This window comes from Syngnathoides biaculeatus, chromosome 2 (genome assembly GCF_019802595.1).
Source record: "Syngnathoides biaculeatus isolate LvHL_M chromosome 2, ASM1980259v1, whole genome shotgun sequence".
Taxonomy (NCBI): domain Eukaryota; kingdom Metazoa; phylum Chordata; class Actinopteri; order Syngnathiformes; family Syngnathidae; genus Syngnathoides; species Syngnathoides biaculeatus.
The window spans coordinates 41400299-41414304 of record NC_084641.1 but is presented as its reverse complement, the minus strand read 5'-3'; positions in this window follow the sequence as shown (position 1 = coordinate 41414304).

Here is a 14006-nt window from a genome sequence, read left to right as displayed (position 1 = left end):
AACAAAAAACCCACCACCACATGACTTGAGTGGTCATCTTCCCATCACCATCTCCCAAGGAGAGTTGTGTAAATTGACAATGATCATGGTCCCAGATTTCCCTGTAATATTGTTGGGAAGAGATGGCTTGCTCAAACTGGGACTGGCCTCAGTGCCCTCTCCGACAGCAAATATAGAAGTAAAAAGAAAAAATAAACTACTGGGAGGACAGTTGAATGTCTTATAAAATAGAAACCCAGCACTGCATTATTACACCTTAGACGTTCCAAACAAACCTCCCACAAGAACAGGAGATCTCTTGCTGCAAACAGTTCGAGATATGATTGAACAACCACAAGGTGAAATGGGAAGTGACTCACTGTATGTGACCATGTGGTACAAGAATACAGAACACTACAAGAAAAAAATTCTTACAGGCCATACCAACCAAAATCACTATTGATTATCTGTACTCAAATGGTATATCAGCAGTGGCCCCAGGAACAAGAATGACTGACAAACTAAATGCATTACATAAGGAATGTACACCCCCACACATCATTGTACAAACAAACTGTACAGGAGTGGAAGAGTTTGGGACAATGTGTACAGGGAGCATGAAATGTTTCTTATTGGACAGAAATAGAACCAGGCTTGGATTATAGTGAGGAGACTGAACTGTACAGAAAACCACTTTATTGGACAGTGCCAATACAAATGGGGATACACCCATACTAACCAGATGAGACAAATTGACCCTTTTGGGCCTCACTGAGGATGAGGAGGAATTATTAAAAGACGTGCCTGATAAATTGTGGTCACAGAGACCATCAGATGTAGGACTCATAAAAGGAGCATTACCGGTGCAAATCAGACCCAAAACCGAGTACAGACCCCGTGTGCGACAATATCCATTGAAACCAGATGCACTCGAGGGAGTAAAACCAGGTCTCGATGACTTGCTGAGGGCAGGAGTGATAGTGGAGTGTAATGATTCACCATTCAACACAACCATATTTCTTGTAAAAAAAAGAAGAAAAAAAATGTCCCTCCTTTGGTGGGATGGAGCATGGTTCAGTATTTACAAGCAATAAATTCAGCAGTAATACAAAGAGCTCCTTGTGTCCCTGACCCACACATGTTGTTGAACAATCTGAGACCAGACGCTGCTGTATTGTAGATATAAGAAATACCGTTTTCTCAGTCCCAGTAGACAAACACAGCCAGTTTTGGTTTGGAGGGAAAAAATATACATTCACAACATTGTCTCAAGAGTATTATGAAAGTCCAACAATCTAATCACAAGTAATGACTGCAAGCATGTCCACGTTTCAGCCTCCAGGGGGCAGTCAAATCATAGTCTACGTAGATGATGTGCTTGTAGCTTCACCTGATTTGCAAACCTGCAGACAAGATACATACCATTACTCAAGCATTTGGCAGAAGAAGGTCACAAAATAAGCAAGAAGAAACTGCAAATGTGTAGGGAACAAGTAAAGTATTTAGGTCAATGTTTGAGTAAGGGGGGAGAAGAATTTTGGATGATAGAAAGACAATCATTCAACAAGCTCCAGGACCATGAACAAAGAATCAAATGATGTCATTTTTAGGCCTAACAAAATATTGTAGGACCTGGATAGCAAATTATGCAGAAATAAGGTTGTATGACACACTAATAAATGCATCAGGAACATGTGCACTGGTATCACTGCTCTTACCTGTGACTGCGTTTCCATCAACAGGAGAGGGTATACAATTGGCCGCATCCATCTTTGGACCTCCCCCCAGTTTCTCCCGAAAGTGAAAGTACTTGGAAAGATGGCAATCCAACATACATTGATGCAATTGGCATCCCACGAGGCATACCAGATGAGTATAAATTGGCTAACCAGATTGCTGCAGAATGGGAATCCATCTTGTTATGGATAACCCCGAATAAAAATGTTGACAGAATCAACTACATACATTACAATGTACATAAACTAGGGAACTATATGGAAGTAGGCTTTATTGCTATAAGAGAACAACTACCTGCAACCTCACTCATGGCTTTCCAGAACTGCGAAGCGGTCGACATGCTCCTGGCCGAAAAGGATGGCATCTGTTCACTGTTCGGTGACCAGTGTTGAGCGTTTATTCCAAATAACACAGTACCTGATGGGTCACTCACACGGGCCGTTGAAGGCCTCCACACCCTGAACCAAGGAGCACTCTGGTGTGAGCACATCAGCCTGGTCTGAGTGGTTGGGAAAAAATGTTTCGTAAATACAAAAACATGGTGTTCTCTGTCCTATTTTCTATACCTGTGTTTGCAGCTATTTTTACATTGTGTGGATATTGTATTCCCTGCATAATGGCGTCACTCAACCGACTTATAACCACTGTTATTGCCGACAAATTCAAAATTGGCAGAAATATATCACTATAGGCACAGCAAGGTGATGACAGTGATATTGTTGGCCACGATGTTGACGTTATGACTTCTCTTCCAGACCTGTGCTCTGATCCAAAATATTACACGTGATTAGTGCTATATTTTCCTCTGAGTGTAACCGTTTGTTTTCATCAGTATGATTCTTTATTAAAAAAAGCCGAAACGATGATCCATTAGATGATATGAGGATTTGTGCAAATGTAAGATAAACAGGGGGGAAATGTAGTAATAATTGTAAATATAATTCTAATAAATTTGCTGCAATGAAGAAACTGCTTCTACTTGCAATGAAGAATGCCTTGCTCTGCTCCAGATAACATACCAGCCGCTGAGCAAGAGATAGCACAAGAACAAGAACATCTAATCAGGAGAACTGTTAGAACCAGGAGTGCCTGTTGTCTGTTAAAGAAATGATTGCAAACTTGACCACACATGTACTCAGCAATCTTCCACAACGCATGTACTCATGAAACAAGCAGGTACACTGTGTTCCAACTGTTTTGCTCTCCGGTCTGCTTTTTGGAACATCTGTGTAAATAAGGAGTGTTTGAAACCAAATAAATTGAGGTGTTGAGGAGAGGATAATCAGAGAGCGCACGAGTGAGTTGTACGAGACAGTTCCTCTCCTCTCTCTTCGCGAACTGTCAAACTTGAACTGGTGTCTTTGCTTCTTTTTGTTTCCTGTTTAATAAATGTCTAACCAGTAAACCTGACATAGGACCACCCCCGCACATACCCTGGGAATTTTCTTGTATGTGTATCTGGGTACCAGAATGATTAAAATATGTAAACAGTATTTATACTTTACATATTTGAGATTGAAATTACAACAGTACACATATTTACTTAAATCTTTAGTGATAAAATCTTTGTTAATCTTTCCTGCAATAGTCGCCTGACCGTGGTTGAGAAACACATTGGAGATGCCTTGCTAGCAGGAACAATAATGGTACAAAGCACCTGTTTGCTGCTCGGAAGGGTTTATTAGATCCTTTAAGCACTCAGAATTAACGTGTCCTTTCTTAAACACTACTTTTCCCTGGTTGACCTCGCTAAACTTGTAAACTGTACACACAAACATCTATACTTACTGCTCTACACGCCTGCAGAGTCCCATTCACGCTCTCTAACAGAAACACACACATACGTACAGCCAAGGAGAGGTTTTAAGTTCACTTACCTGCAGCATTGCAACAAGATGATCGTAAACACGGTCCTTAAGGAAGTATGCATGGGCGTCCTCTTCCAAAAAAGGCCTTTTTCACCCATGTTAAAAACGAGCACTCACTATCTGGGAAACTTCCTCCACGTACTGACAAGCAGCACCATACAGAGGCACGTTTCTGAGGCAGTATGTTTTTGAAATTTTCTAACCAGCCTTGTTGGTCAAAAAGCCTTGTCCTTGGGGGGGAGAATCACAATGCAGGGGCCCACAAGTAGAAAAGTGCCCTGTTTGGAGCTCTGGAGGACATCCTAGTAGGTACCATGGTCCCGTGCCATTTGCAGCACAAAGTGGTTGATTCCTACCACTGGATCCCAAAAAGGATAAAAGCGCTCCCAAATAAGAGCCCATTCCTCCTGCTGGATTCCTAAAATGATACATGTGCACAAGTAGTGTCCACCTCTCAGGAGCCGCAGAGGAAGCTTTCGCTGGGGCACAACCCTGAGGTGGTTTTGTAAATACATAATCAAAAAATGTTAGCACTTTAAAAAAAGTTATCACAAACGCAACACTAAGATACGGTACATTTGCGAGACAGTCACCAGCGTGGACGATACAACATACACAACAAGGAAATGGTGGGACAAGGAAAGTTGCTGTTTTGAGGCTTTGATGATGTGCAACGGATGCCAATCGTGCTCTCATTTCTTTTCACACTTTTCCTCCATTCAGGCATCTTTTCGCCCGCTAGTATTCTGTTGAATAAGTTGGTCAAAAACTCCACAGTCATCTCTCCAAATTGGTTCCATACCTCCACCGGTATGTCATCAGGACCATTCCATTTTTCATCCTTTCCACCTGCTCTCTTGGATACACAATATACCAACCTTTCTCCTAATCATCATGTCAACCAACTCCTGAGCTATTCCTGTCATAGTCCCAACATTCGAAGTCCCTACACTCAGTTGTCGGCTCTGCACATTCCTCTTTTTCTTCTTAAGACAAATCCGGTTTCCTCCTCTTCTTTGTCTTGGGACTCACTGTAGTTGAATTTGCACCGACGTCCTGCAGATTAGCAGCAGCAGGCGGTCGTTGTTAACCCGGGGCACGACCGATTCTTTGTGGGAATCTATAGATGAACGCTCATATTTATTTGGCACAGTTTTTACACCGGATGCCCTTCCTGACGAAACCCTCTGCATTTATCCGGGCTTGGGACTGGCCTACAGATTGCACTGGTTTGTGCCCCCATCGGGCTGCATTAAAAAGAAGCCATCAATTGACTCTACTTAAGCATGACATGGCATTAGACTACATTCTAGCTGGGAAAGGGGTTTATGTGTTTATCTGAACCCAATGGGAGGTGTGTGTTACACTTTGATACAAGATAATTCAGATAACATTACCAGTGTGGTTGAAATGCCAAAGGTTATTAAAGATGCTTTTGGCCCATCGGCCAAAGCTGGCTGGTCAGCCAACTCTTGGTTACAAGATAGATTTGGGCCCATGGGTACACTACTTGTTCAACTGTTAGCAGTACGAGTACAGTAGTAACATTGTGTGTTATGTTTTGTTTATGCCAATTGTTGCTCACATTTGCAAAGACCCTGATCCTTCGGTGAATTTGTGTGGTAAGGCCTGGAGACAAAGCACAATTATCAGAGTTACAGAAGGGATGACTTTAAAGTGCCACTGACACCAAAAAGATGAAATTTAGTATGTTTTTAACCAAAAAAAAAAAACAGCCGGAATGGAATCATCTGTTTGTTTACAACACGTCAGAATGTTCCCGTATATTGATTTTTTTACTCTTGCGCAATGAAAAATCTGTGGATTTTGTGGGGTTGAAGAAGAAGCCAGACGTAACGTAGTTTGCAGACAACTTCAGCTGCAGATGAGAAATTAGCTGTTTTCTTTATCCTTTTTGCCAAAATGCCGGATCGTTGTGTTGCTGGATTTTGCTCTAATACTCAGGAGGACGGATTCACTCTTCACATGTTTCCAAAAGACCCGTGTAAAATGGATTGCACAGGTGGAAAGGACAAGAGGTATGTGGGTTCCAAATGACAGGTACAGTGAAGAAAATAACCATGTTGAGTACTGAGAAGAAGAACGAAAAACAAGAATGAAGAAAAATAGACATTCAATTAACAAATTCATTGCAAGAGTCATGGTTGTGCAAAGATGCAGTCTTCTAGCATTTAGAGGAGGTAGACTGCCCCACATTATGCTAAAAGAGTGCCCTTACCTGTTCACGATTCACCGTTATGGACCAGCGCAATGACAATTGTGCAAAGGGTGCAGTTGATTAATCGTCCGATAGGCTACAGTTGATGTTACTAAAATTAATACTGATTGGACCAGCAGGGTGTGAGGCTGTGTCTCAACAATGGCACAAGGCAGAAAATAGTGGGTTCGCTGATCAACAATTTCATGATCTAATGACTAAATTGGAAGAGGGGAAAAAACTGTTTGAATGCCTGGTAGTTTTGATTTGTATTGATCGGTAGCACCTACCCAACGGAAGGAGCTGGACGAGCTGCTGGCCGGGATGTGGAGGATTCAAAAGGATCCAGCCCTACTGGTCCTAGTTCAAGTGGCGTGCAAGTCTTCAAGGGTGGGTAGGGTGGTGCCAACAATCCGTTCAGCGCTTTTGATTATCTGTTCCAGTCGGAAATTGTCCTTTTTTTGTTAAGCCTCTTCTAAAAAAAACAGAGCACTGGACGATTCCACGTTAGCAAGCTCTAGACCCATCTCAAATCTCCCGTTCATAGCCAAGTTTCTTTAGAAACTTATTTTTAATCAACTCAGCAATTTCTTGAATTTAAAATGGACTTTTTGACAAATTTCAATCAGGTTTCTGAACCCGGGGCATGACCAATACAGTATGGTATTCTTTAGATGAACGTGCGTACTTGTTTGGCACAGTTTTATGCGGGATGCCCTTCCTGACACAACCCTTTGAATTTATCTGGGCTTAGGACCTGCCTATTGACACACTGACTTGTGCCCCCATAGAGCTGGATTTTGAATCAACTCAGCAATTTCTTGAATTTTAACAAATTTTAATCAGGTTTCCGAACTCATCACAGTACAATATCTGCTCTTATCAAAGTGTTAAATGATGTAAGGTTGAATACTAACTCAGGTGTCAATTTTGGTCTTGTTGGATCTCAGCGTGGCTTTTGATATGGTTGATCACAATATACTGCTAAACAGGTTGGAAATGTGGGTAGGACTAAATGGAATGGTCTTAAATATTTAGGTCCTACCTGTAGGAAAGGAACTACTTTGTGACCATTGGAGGTGCTCGGTCTCAGCAAATGGCAATGACCTACGGGTCCCTCAAGGGTCAGTTGTTGGACCTCTCCTGTTCAGCCTCTATATGCTACCCTCAAATTCTTCAAAACTTTAATTTTGAATACCATAGGTAGGCAGATGACACAGTTATATTTAGGAGTGTCTCCAGATGACTACAGTTCAATTGAGGTAATGCCCCACTGTCTAAATCAGATAAATAACTGGATGAGCCAAAATTTTCTTCAACAAAATCACAACAAAACTGAGACAATTGTTTTTGGCAATAAAGAAAAGATAATTGCTCTTAGTTAACACATGGAATCTCTATCTTTAAAAACTAAAGACCAAGTCCGAAATCTTGGTGTTCTGATTGATTCCGACCTGACTTTCAACAATTAATCAAATCAATCAAAAACTGCCTTCTACCATCTGAAAAACATATCTAGAGTCAAGTCTTGTAGGTGTTAAGCAGACCAGGAAAAGCTCATCCATGCTATTAACTCAAGTAGACTTGTCTACTGTAATGGTCTTCTGAATGGACTCCCCAAAAACAGCATTAAACAGCTGCAGGTCATTCAGAAACCTGCAGCGCACGTTCTGACCAAAACAAAGCGGTCAGAGCATATAATTCAAATCCTAAAGTCCTTGCACCGTCTTCCAGTCACCTTTAGAATAGATTTTAAAGTTCTGGTACTGGTCTATAAATCACTAAATGATTTAGGTCCTGAATACATGAAAGAAATGCTTATGGAATACAAACCCAATAGAGCTCTGAGATTGACTGACTCAGGTCAAATAGTGGAGGGCAGTCCAATGCAAACATGGTGAAGCAGCATTTAGCTATTATGCTGTACACAAATGGAATAAGTTGTCAAGAAAGGTGAGGTCAGCCCCAAATGTGAATGTTTTTAAATCCAGGTTGAAAACCCTTTTGTTTCCATGCTTTTGAGAATATATCCACTTTTTGATCATATAACTTGCACTGTATGTGGTTTTAATTGTCTTTTTAAAAAATATTTTGTTCATCATTTTTATTGTTTTTATCCCGTTTTAAATGTTGTATCTCTTTGCTTTCAAATGCCGTTAATCATGTAGAGCACATTGAGTTACCTCATGTATGAAATGCGCTATACAAATAAATTTGCTTTGGTTTGCTTTGCTTTTTTGTGGCAGCCCCAAACTAGACGGCGATGGAGGTACACAGTACTGATTTGATGACCGCTGTATAGAACTTTCTAAGCAGCTCTTGTGACAGGCCGTGCTTTTAAACGCCAGGTTGTGTTGGCCACACCAAAGCTCCAGTCGCGTCACTTCCTGTCGATACGCAGACTCGTCTCTGTCTTTGATGATGCCAATGACTGTGGTGTCATCTGCGAACTTCAGGAGTTTGACAGCTTGCTGCCTTGAGTATCTTGAGACTTAGGTGATAACTTGGCCAAAATGCAACTAAACATCATCCCCACAGTGTGTAAAGACATTCTGTTCCACAACGTGCAGGTGTCAATGTTGGGTGCTTCATGGTCACATCCAATCATGTTCTTGATCTGTAGAGGGATGTGACATGTAACACTCAGAAATATCCACTTTCCGATGCGATCTGGGAATGAAAACTGCTCATTTGACACATGGAGATCACAAGGCTGACAGAAGAATTCAAAAGTCACATCTGTTTTATATTACAAACTCCAATTCCAATAAAGTTGGGACATTGCGTAAAACACAACTAAAACCAGAGTATATTATTGTGGTGATCATTTTCAACCTATATAAAATTCAAAACATTAAAAAGACAAGATATTTAATATAGGTGGGACGGTGGATAAGCTGGAAAGCGTTGGCCTCACAGTTCTGAGGTCCTGGGTTCGATCCTGGACCCCCCTGTGTGGAGTTTGCATGTTCTTCCCATGCCTGCGTGGGTTTTCTCTGGGCTCTCCGGTTTCCTCCCACATCCCAAAAACATGCAACATTAATTGGACACTCTAAATTGCCCCTAAGTGTGATTGTGAGTGCGGCTATTGTCTGTCTCTGTGTGCCCTGTAATTGGCTGGCAACCAGTTCAGGGTGTACCCTGCCTCGAGCCCATTGACACCTGGGATAGGCTCCAGCTCTCTCCGCGACCCTCGTGAGGATAAGCGGCTAAGAAAATGGATGGCTGGATATTTAATATTCAAAGTGATATTATTTTTGTCTTTGCAAATACTGTATTCCTTCACATAACACTTTTATACTGTTTGTTATTTATTTTTGGATATATTGTTACAGCACCTCTGAATAAATAAACTGTCAAAAATTAGTAATGTTTAAATGCAAAGGATTTTCTTATTTATTTCAACTTGGTGCTTTTGTCAATCTCAATATGGGTTGAGGGGGGACTTAAAATGCACTTTTTGTTGCTAGTTGAACAGGACAAATACTTTTGAACAGACCAAAACGGAGTATTTTTTAATCTATATACAAATCAAAGCACACGTTATTTGTATCCATCTATCCATTTTCTTAGCAACTTCTCCTCACAAGGGTCGCGGGTGTGCCAGAGACTATCCCAGCTATCTTCTGGCAGGGGGCGGGGCATATATAAAGATATTTTATATATTTCTAAAACAAAATGTTAATTAGCATTATTTCTTGGCAAAATGGGTTTTGGTTTCTAGGTTGTAGAGATGCACATGATGGATTGCAGGTGCCCATTAGTGTGGTGACTTGTCCGTGATAATATAGAAATATTGCTTATGTCAACTTATGTAAAGACATTTCTCTCTATCTTAGGAAGCCAGAGCCCACAATAAGTTTGACGTTTAATGAAAAAAGACAAGTGGTCAAAAACAACACAAACCTCACTCACAGTATCAACAAAATGACAGCACAAGAAGTGACATACAGGTAAAGCAAAATAACCATTACGACTAATAGGGAGATTAATAAATAACTAATGTTGTTGATGAATATGTAACTCTTAACAACTATTAAAAACCAGGCAACCAGTTCAAGGGTACACCCTCCCTCCTGCCCGTTGACAGCTGGGATAGGCTCCAACACTCTTGTGACCCTTGTGAGGATAAGCGGCTAGGAAAATGGATGGACGGATGGATGAATTTCATTGTTTGATGTTTCAGGTCTTTTGTTTGAAGACCAGATACTGAAGGTAAGAATGCATTCATAAACTTGACTTGGGGAATTCTCACAGGACTTGACTTGCCCAAAACAAAATTACTCAGGAGTTTCTTGAGATTTGAAGGTTACCATTTGAGACTCACTTGAAACTTGTTCATGTGAGACTTGATCCCTATGTGTGCATGAAGTATGTTGATGTGACACAATACCGCTCTAAAATTTTAATGTCAGGTAGAAGCTAAATTTAGTCAAGGTTCTGATGAGAGTTACATTGAGTCTTCGCCACGGTTACCGCATTTTTAGCAATGCTGTGAAATTGATTCAAAATTGATAGTTTCACGGATTCAAAACAACATAAGCATCTTTACCCTTGTGATGCACTTTTTCTAAATCAAATAATGATCATCAGTCATTTCTTTATAAATTAGATGTTCTAAAATGAGTTTGAAATTATATTTGAGTATTTTGGGATCATATCTTGTTTTATGGTTTCAGTTTAATCTATAAACCTTGGAAATCATTGATTAATATAATGCATTGAGGCAGCACACTGGCGCAGCTGTAACCTGTCGGCCTTACATTTCTGAGGACTGGGGTTCAAATCCCGGCCTCAGTGTGTTTTCAATGGCGAATGTCCAGGGTGATGTCACGGACAGTAGATGCAGCCAATATGGTGACCAGTTGGATGTTGAATGAGATTTCTGGAACTTTGCGCATTGATTGATTTTTTTCAGCGGGCTTCAGCTTTGTGTGACGAGCCACAACTGACTTTTTTTTTTAGCAGGCACCTGCCTTGAGTTTCCAGCCACAACAGAGGTGTTTTTCAGCAGACTCAACAGCCTTGGGTGTCTAGTCAAATCAGTTAGATCCTGTTTTGAGACTTGTCCACCAACGGCAGCGTTCCAACATTGCATATATAATCTTTGTTCTGCTTTCACACACACACTCTCGGTGTTGGACCACATCCTATGCCTGTGTCACATTGGGTGTCACAGAGCACTCTATTCATTAAACTTCGAAGTGTTTCTCACATTTCACGCCTCTGGAGTCCAGTTATTGACCCAACCTGGAAATGACCCCTCCGTACAGGGCACTTAACCACGCCTTCTGAAGTGACGTCACGCCACGTGCACTGACGTAAGGAGCTTACTGACTGTACAGCAATGGCATAGGATGGTGGTGTGTAGGATGACTCTGGTGGTGGCAAAGATTATTAAGAACACAAAGGTAGAGCAGAGAACCATGTGGTGGAAGCTGAGGAGGGAAGAATGTTGTGTACCCTTTCAGAAAGAGGTGAGACAGGCTCTCAATAGACAGGAGGAGCTCCCGGAAGACTGGAGTGCTACAGCCAAGGTGATTAGAGACACAGGCAGGAGAGTACTTGGTGTATCTTCTGGTAGGAAAAGAGAGATAGAGACTTGGTGTTGCAACCCCAAAACACAAGGAAAGAGATTAGCGAAGAAAAGTGGTACAGTGAGAAGACTGAGGAGAGGCAAAAGGAGTACGTTGAGATGTGACGTAGGGCAAAGGTATATGTGGCAAAGGCTAAACAAGATGCATATGATGACATGTACACCAGGTTGGACATTAAAGAAGGAGGAAAGGATCTTTATAATTTGGCCAGACAGAGGGATAGAGATGGGAAGGATGTGCAGCAGGTAAGGGTGATTAAGCATAGAGTTGGAAATGTGTTGACTGGTGCCAGGAGTGTGTTGAATAGATAGAAAGAATACTTTGAGAAGTTGATGAATTAAGAAAATGAGAGATAAGGAAGAGTAGAAGAGGCAAGTGTGAAGGACCAGGAAGTAACAATAATTAGCAAGGGGGAAGTTTGAAAAGGCACTAAAGAAGATGAAAAATGGAAAGGTAGTTGGTCCTGATGACATACCGTTGGAGGTATGGAAGCAATTTGGAGAGGTGGCTGTGACCAAGTTATTCAACAGAATACTAACGGGTGACAAGATGCCTGAAGAATGGAGGAAAAGTGTGCTAGTTCCAATTTTTAAGAACAAAGGGACCTTGCAGAGCCGTGGCAAGAATTATAAAGCTGATGAGCCAAACAATGAAGTTATGGGAAAGAGTAGTGGAGGGTAGACTCACATCAGGAGTCAGTATCTGCGAGCAACAGTAGGTTTCATGGCTAGAAAGATTCCCACAGATGCATTATTTTTCTTGAAGATGGTAATTGAAAAGTACAGAGAAGGTCAAAAGGAGGTACATTGTGTCTTTGTGGATCTAGAGAAAGCCGATGACAGAGTACCATGAGAGGAACTGTGGTACTGCATGTGGAAGTCTGGTGTGGCGGAAAAAAATATGTTAGAATAGTACAGGACATGTATGCGGGCAGCAGAACAGTGTGCCGTAGGGGTGACAGAAGAATTTATGGTGGAGGTGGGACTGCATCAGGGATCACCTCTGAGCCTCTCCCTGTTTGCTGTGGTAATGGAGAGGGTGACAGATGAGGTTGGACTGGAATCCCCTTAGATCATGATGTTTGCAGATGATCTTGTGATATGGAGTGAAAGCAGGGAGCAGGTGGAGGAACAATTAGAAAGACGGAGGCATGCACTGGAAAGGAGACGAATGAAGATTACCTGAAGTAAAACACAATATATGTTGGTGAAATAGATGGGTGGAGGGGGAAGTGTGAGGCTTCAGGAAGAAGAGATAGCGAGGGTGGACAACTTCAAATACTTGGGGTCAAAAATCTAGAGCAATGGTGAGTATGGTAAAGAAGTGAAGAAACTGGTCCAAGCAGGTGGGAACAGCTGGCGGAAGGTCTCTGGTGTTTTATGTCATAGAAGAGTCTCTGCTAGGATGAAGGGCAAAGTTTATAAAACAGTGGTGAGGCCAGCCATGATGTACGGCTTAGAGATGGTGGCACTGAAGAAACAACAGGAAGAAGAGCTGGAGATGGCAGAAATGAAGATGGTGAGGTTCTCGCTAGGAGTGAGCAGGTTGGATAGGATTAGAAATGAGCTAATTAGAGGCAGAGCCAAAGTTGGATGTTTTGGAGACAAGGTTCAAGAGGGGCGGCACGGTGACTCAGCTGGTAAAGCGTTTGCCTCACAGTTCTGAGATCTCGGGTTCGATCCTGGCTGCGTGGGTTTCCTCCGGACACTCCGGTTTCCTCCCACATTCCAAAAACATGCAACATTAATTGGACACTCAAAATTGCCATGAGGTGTGATTGTGAGTGGTTGTCTCAATGTGCCCTACGATTGTCTGGCAACAGGTTCAGGGTGCACCCTGCCTCCTGCCCGTTGACAGCTGGGATAGGCTCCAGCACTTAGCAGCTAAGCAGCGAAGAAAATGGATGGATGGTTCAAGAGAACAGAGTTCGATGGTTTGGACATGTCCAGAGGCAAGAGAGTGAGTATATTGGTACAAGGGTGCTGAGGATGGATTTGCCAGGCAAAAGAGTGAGAGGAAGACCAAAGAAAAGGTTGATGGATGTTGGGTTGGAAGACATGAGGACAGTGGGTGCTCGAGAGGAAGATGCTCAAGATGGGCTTAGATGGATGAAGATGACATGCTGTGGCGACCCCTAAAGAGACGAGCCGAAAGGAAAAGAAAAACACCAATTTATTCAACAGAACACTCGCGGGTCAGAAGATGCCTGAAGAATGGGTTAGTATTTATTCACAGAAGTAAATGCAAAACCTTGCTTGGTATGTAATCAGCAAGTTGCAGTGTTCGACACCACACTACAATGCAGGGCCATAACAGAGTTGTCACTCCATACAGTGAAGAAAATAAATATTTGAACACCCTGCTATATTGGAAGTTTTTCCCATTTAGAAATCATGGAGGGGTCTGAAATTTTCATCGTAGGTGCATTTCCACTGTGAGAGAGATCATCTAAAAAGAAATACCCAGAAATCACAATGTATGATTTTTTAAAAAAACCATTTGATACAGCTGCAAATAAGAATTTGAACACGTCTATCAGCTAGAATTCTCACCCTCAAAGACCTGTTAGTCCGCCTTTAAAAGTCCACCTCCACTCCATGTATTATC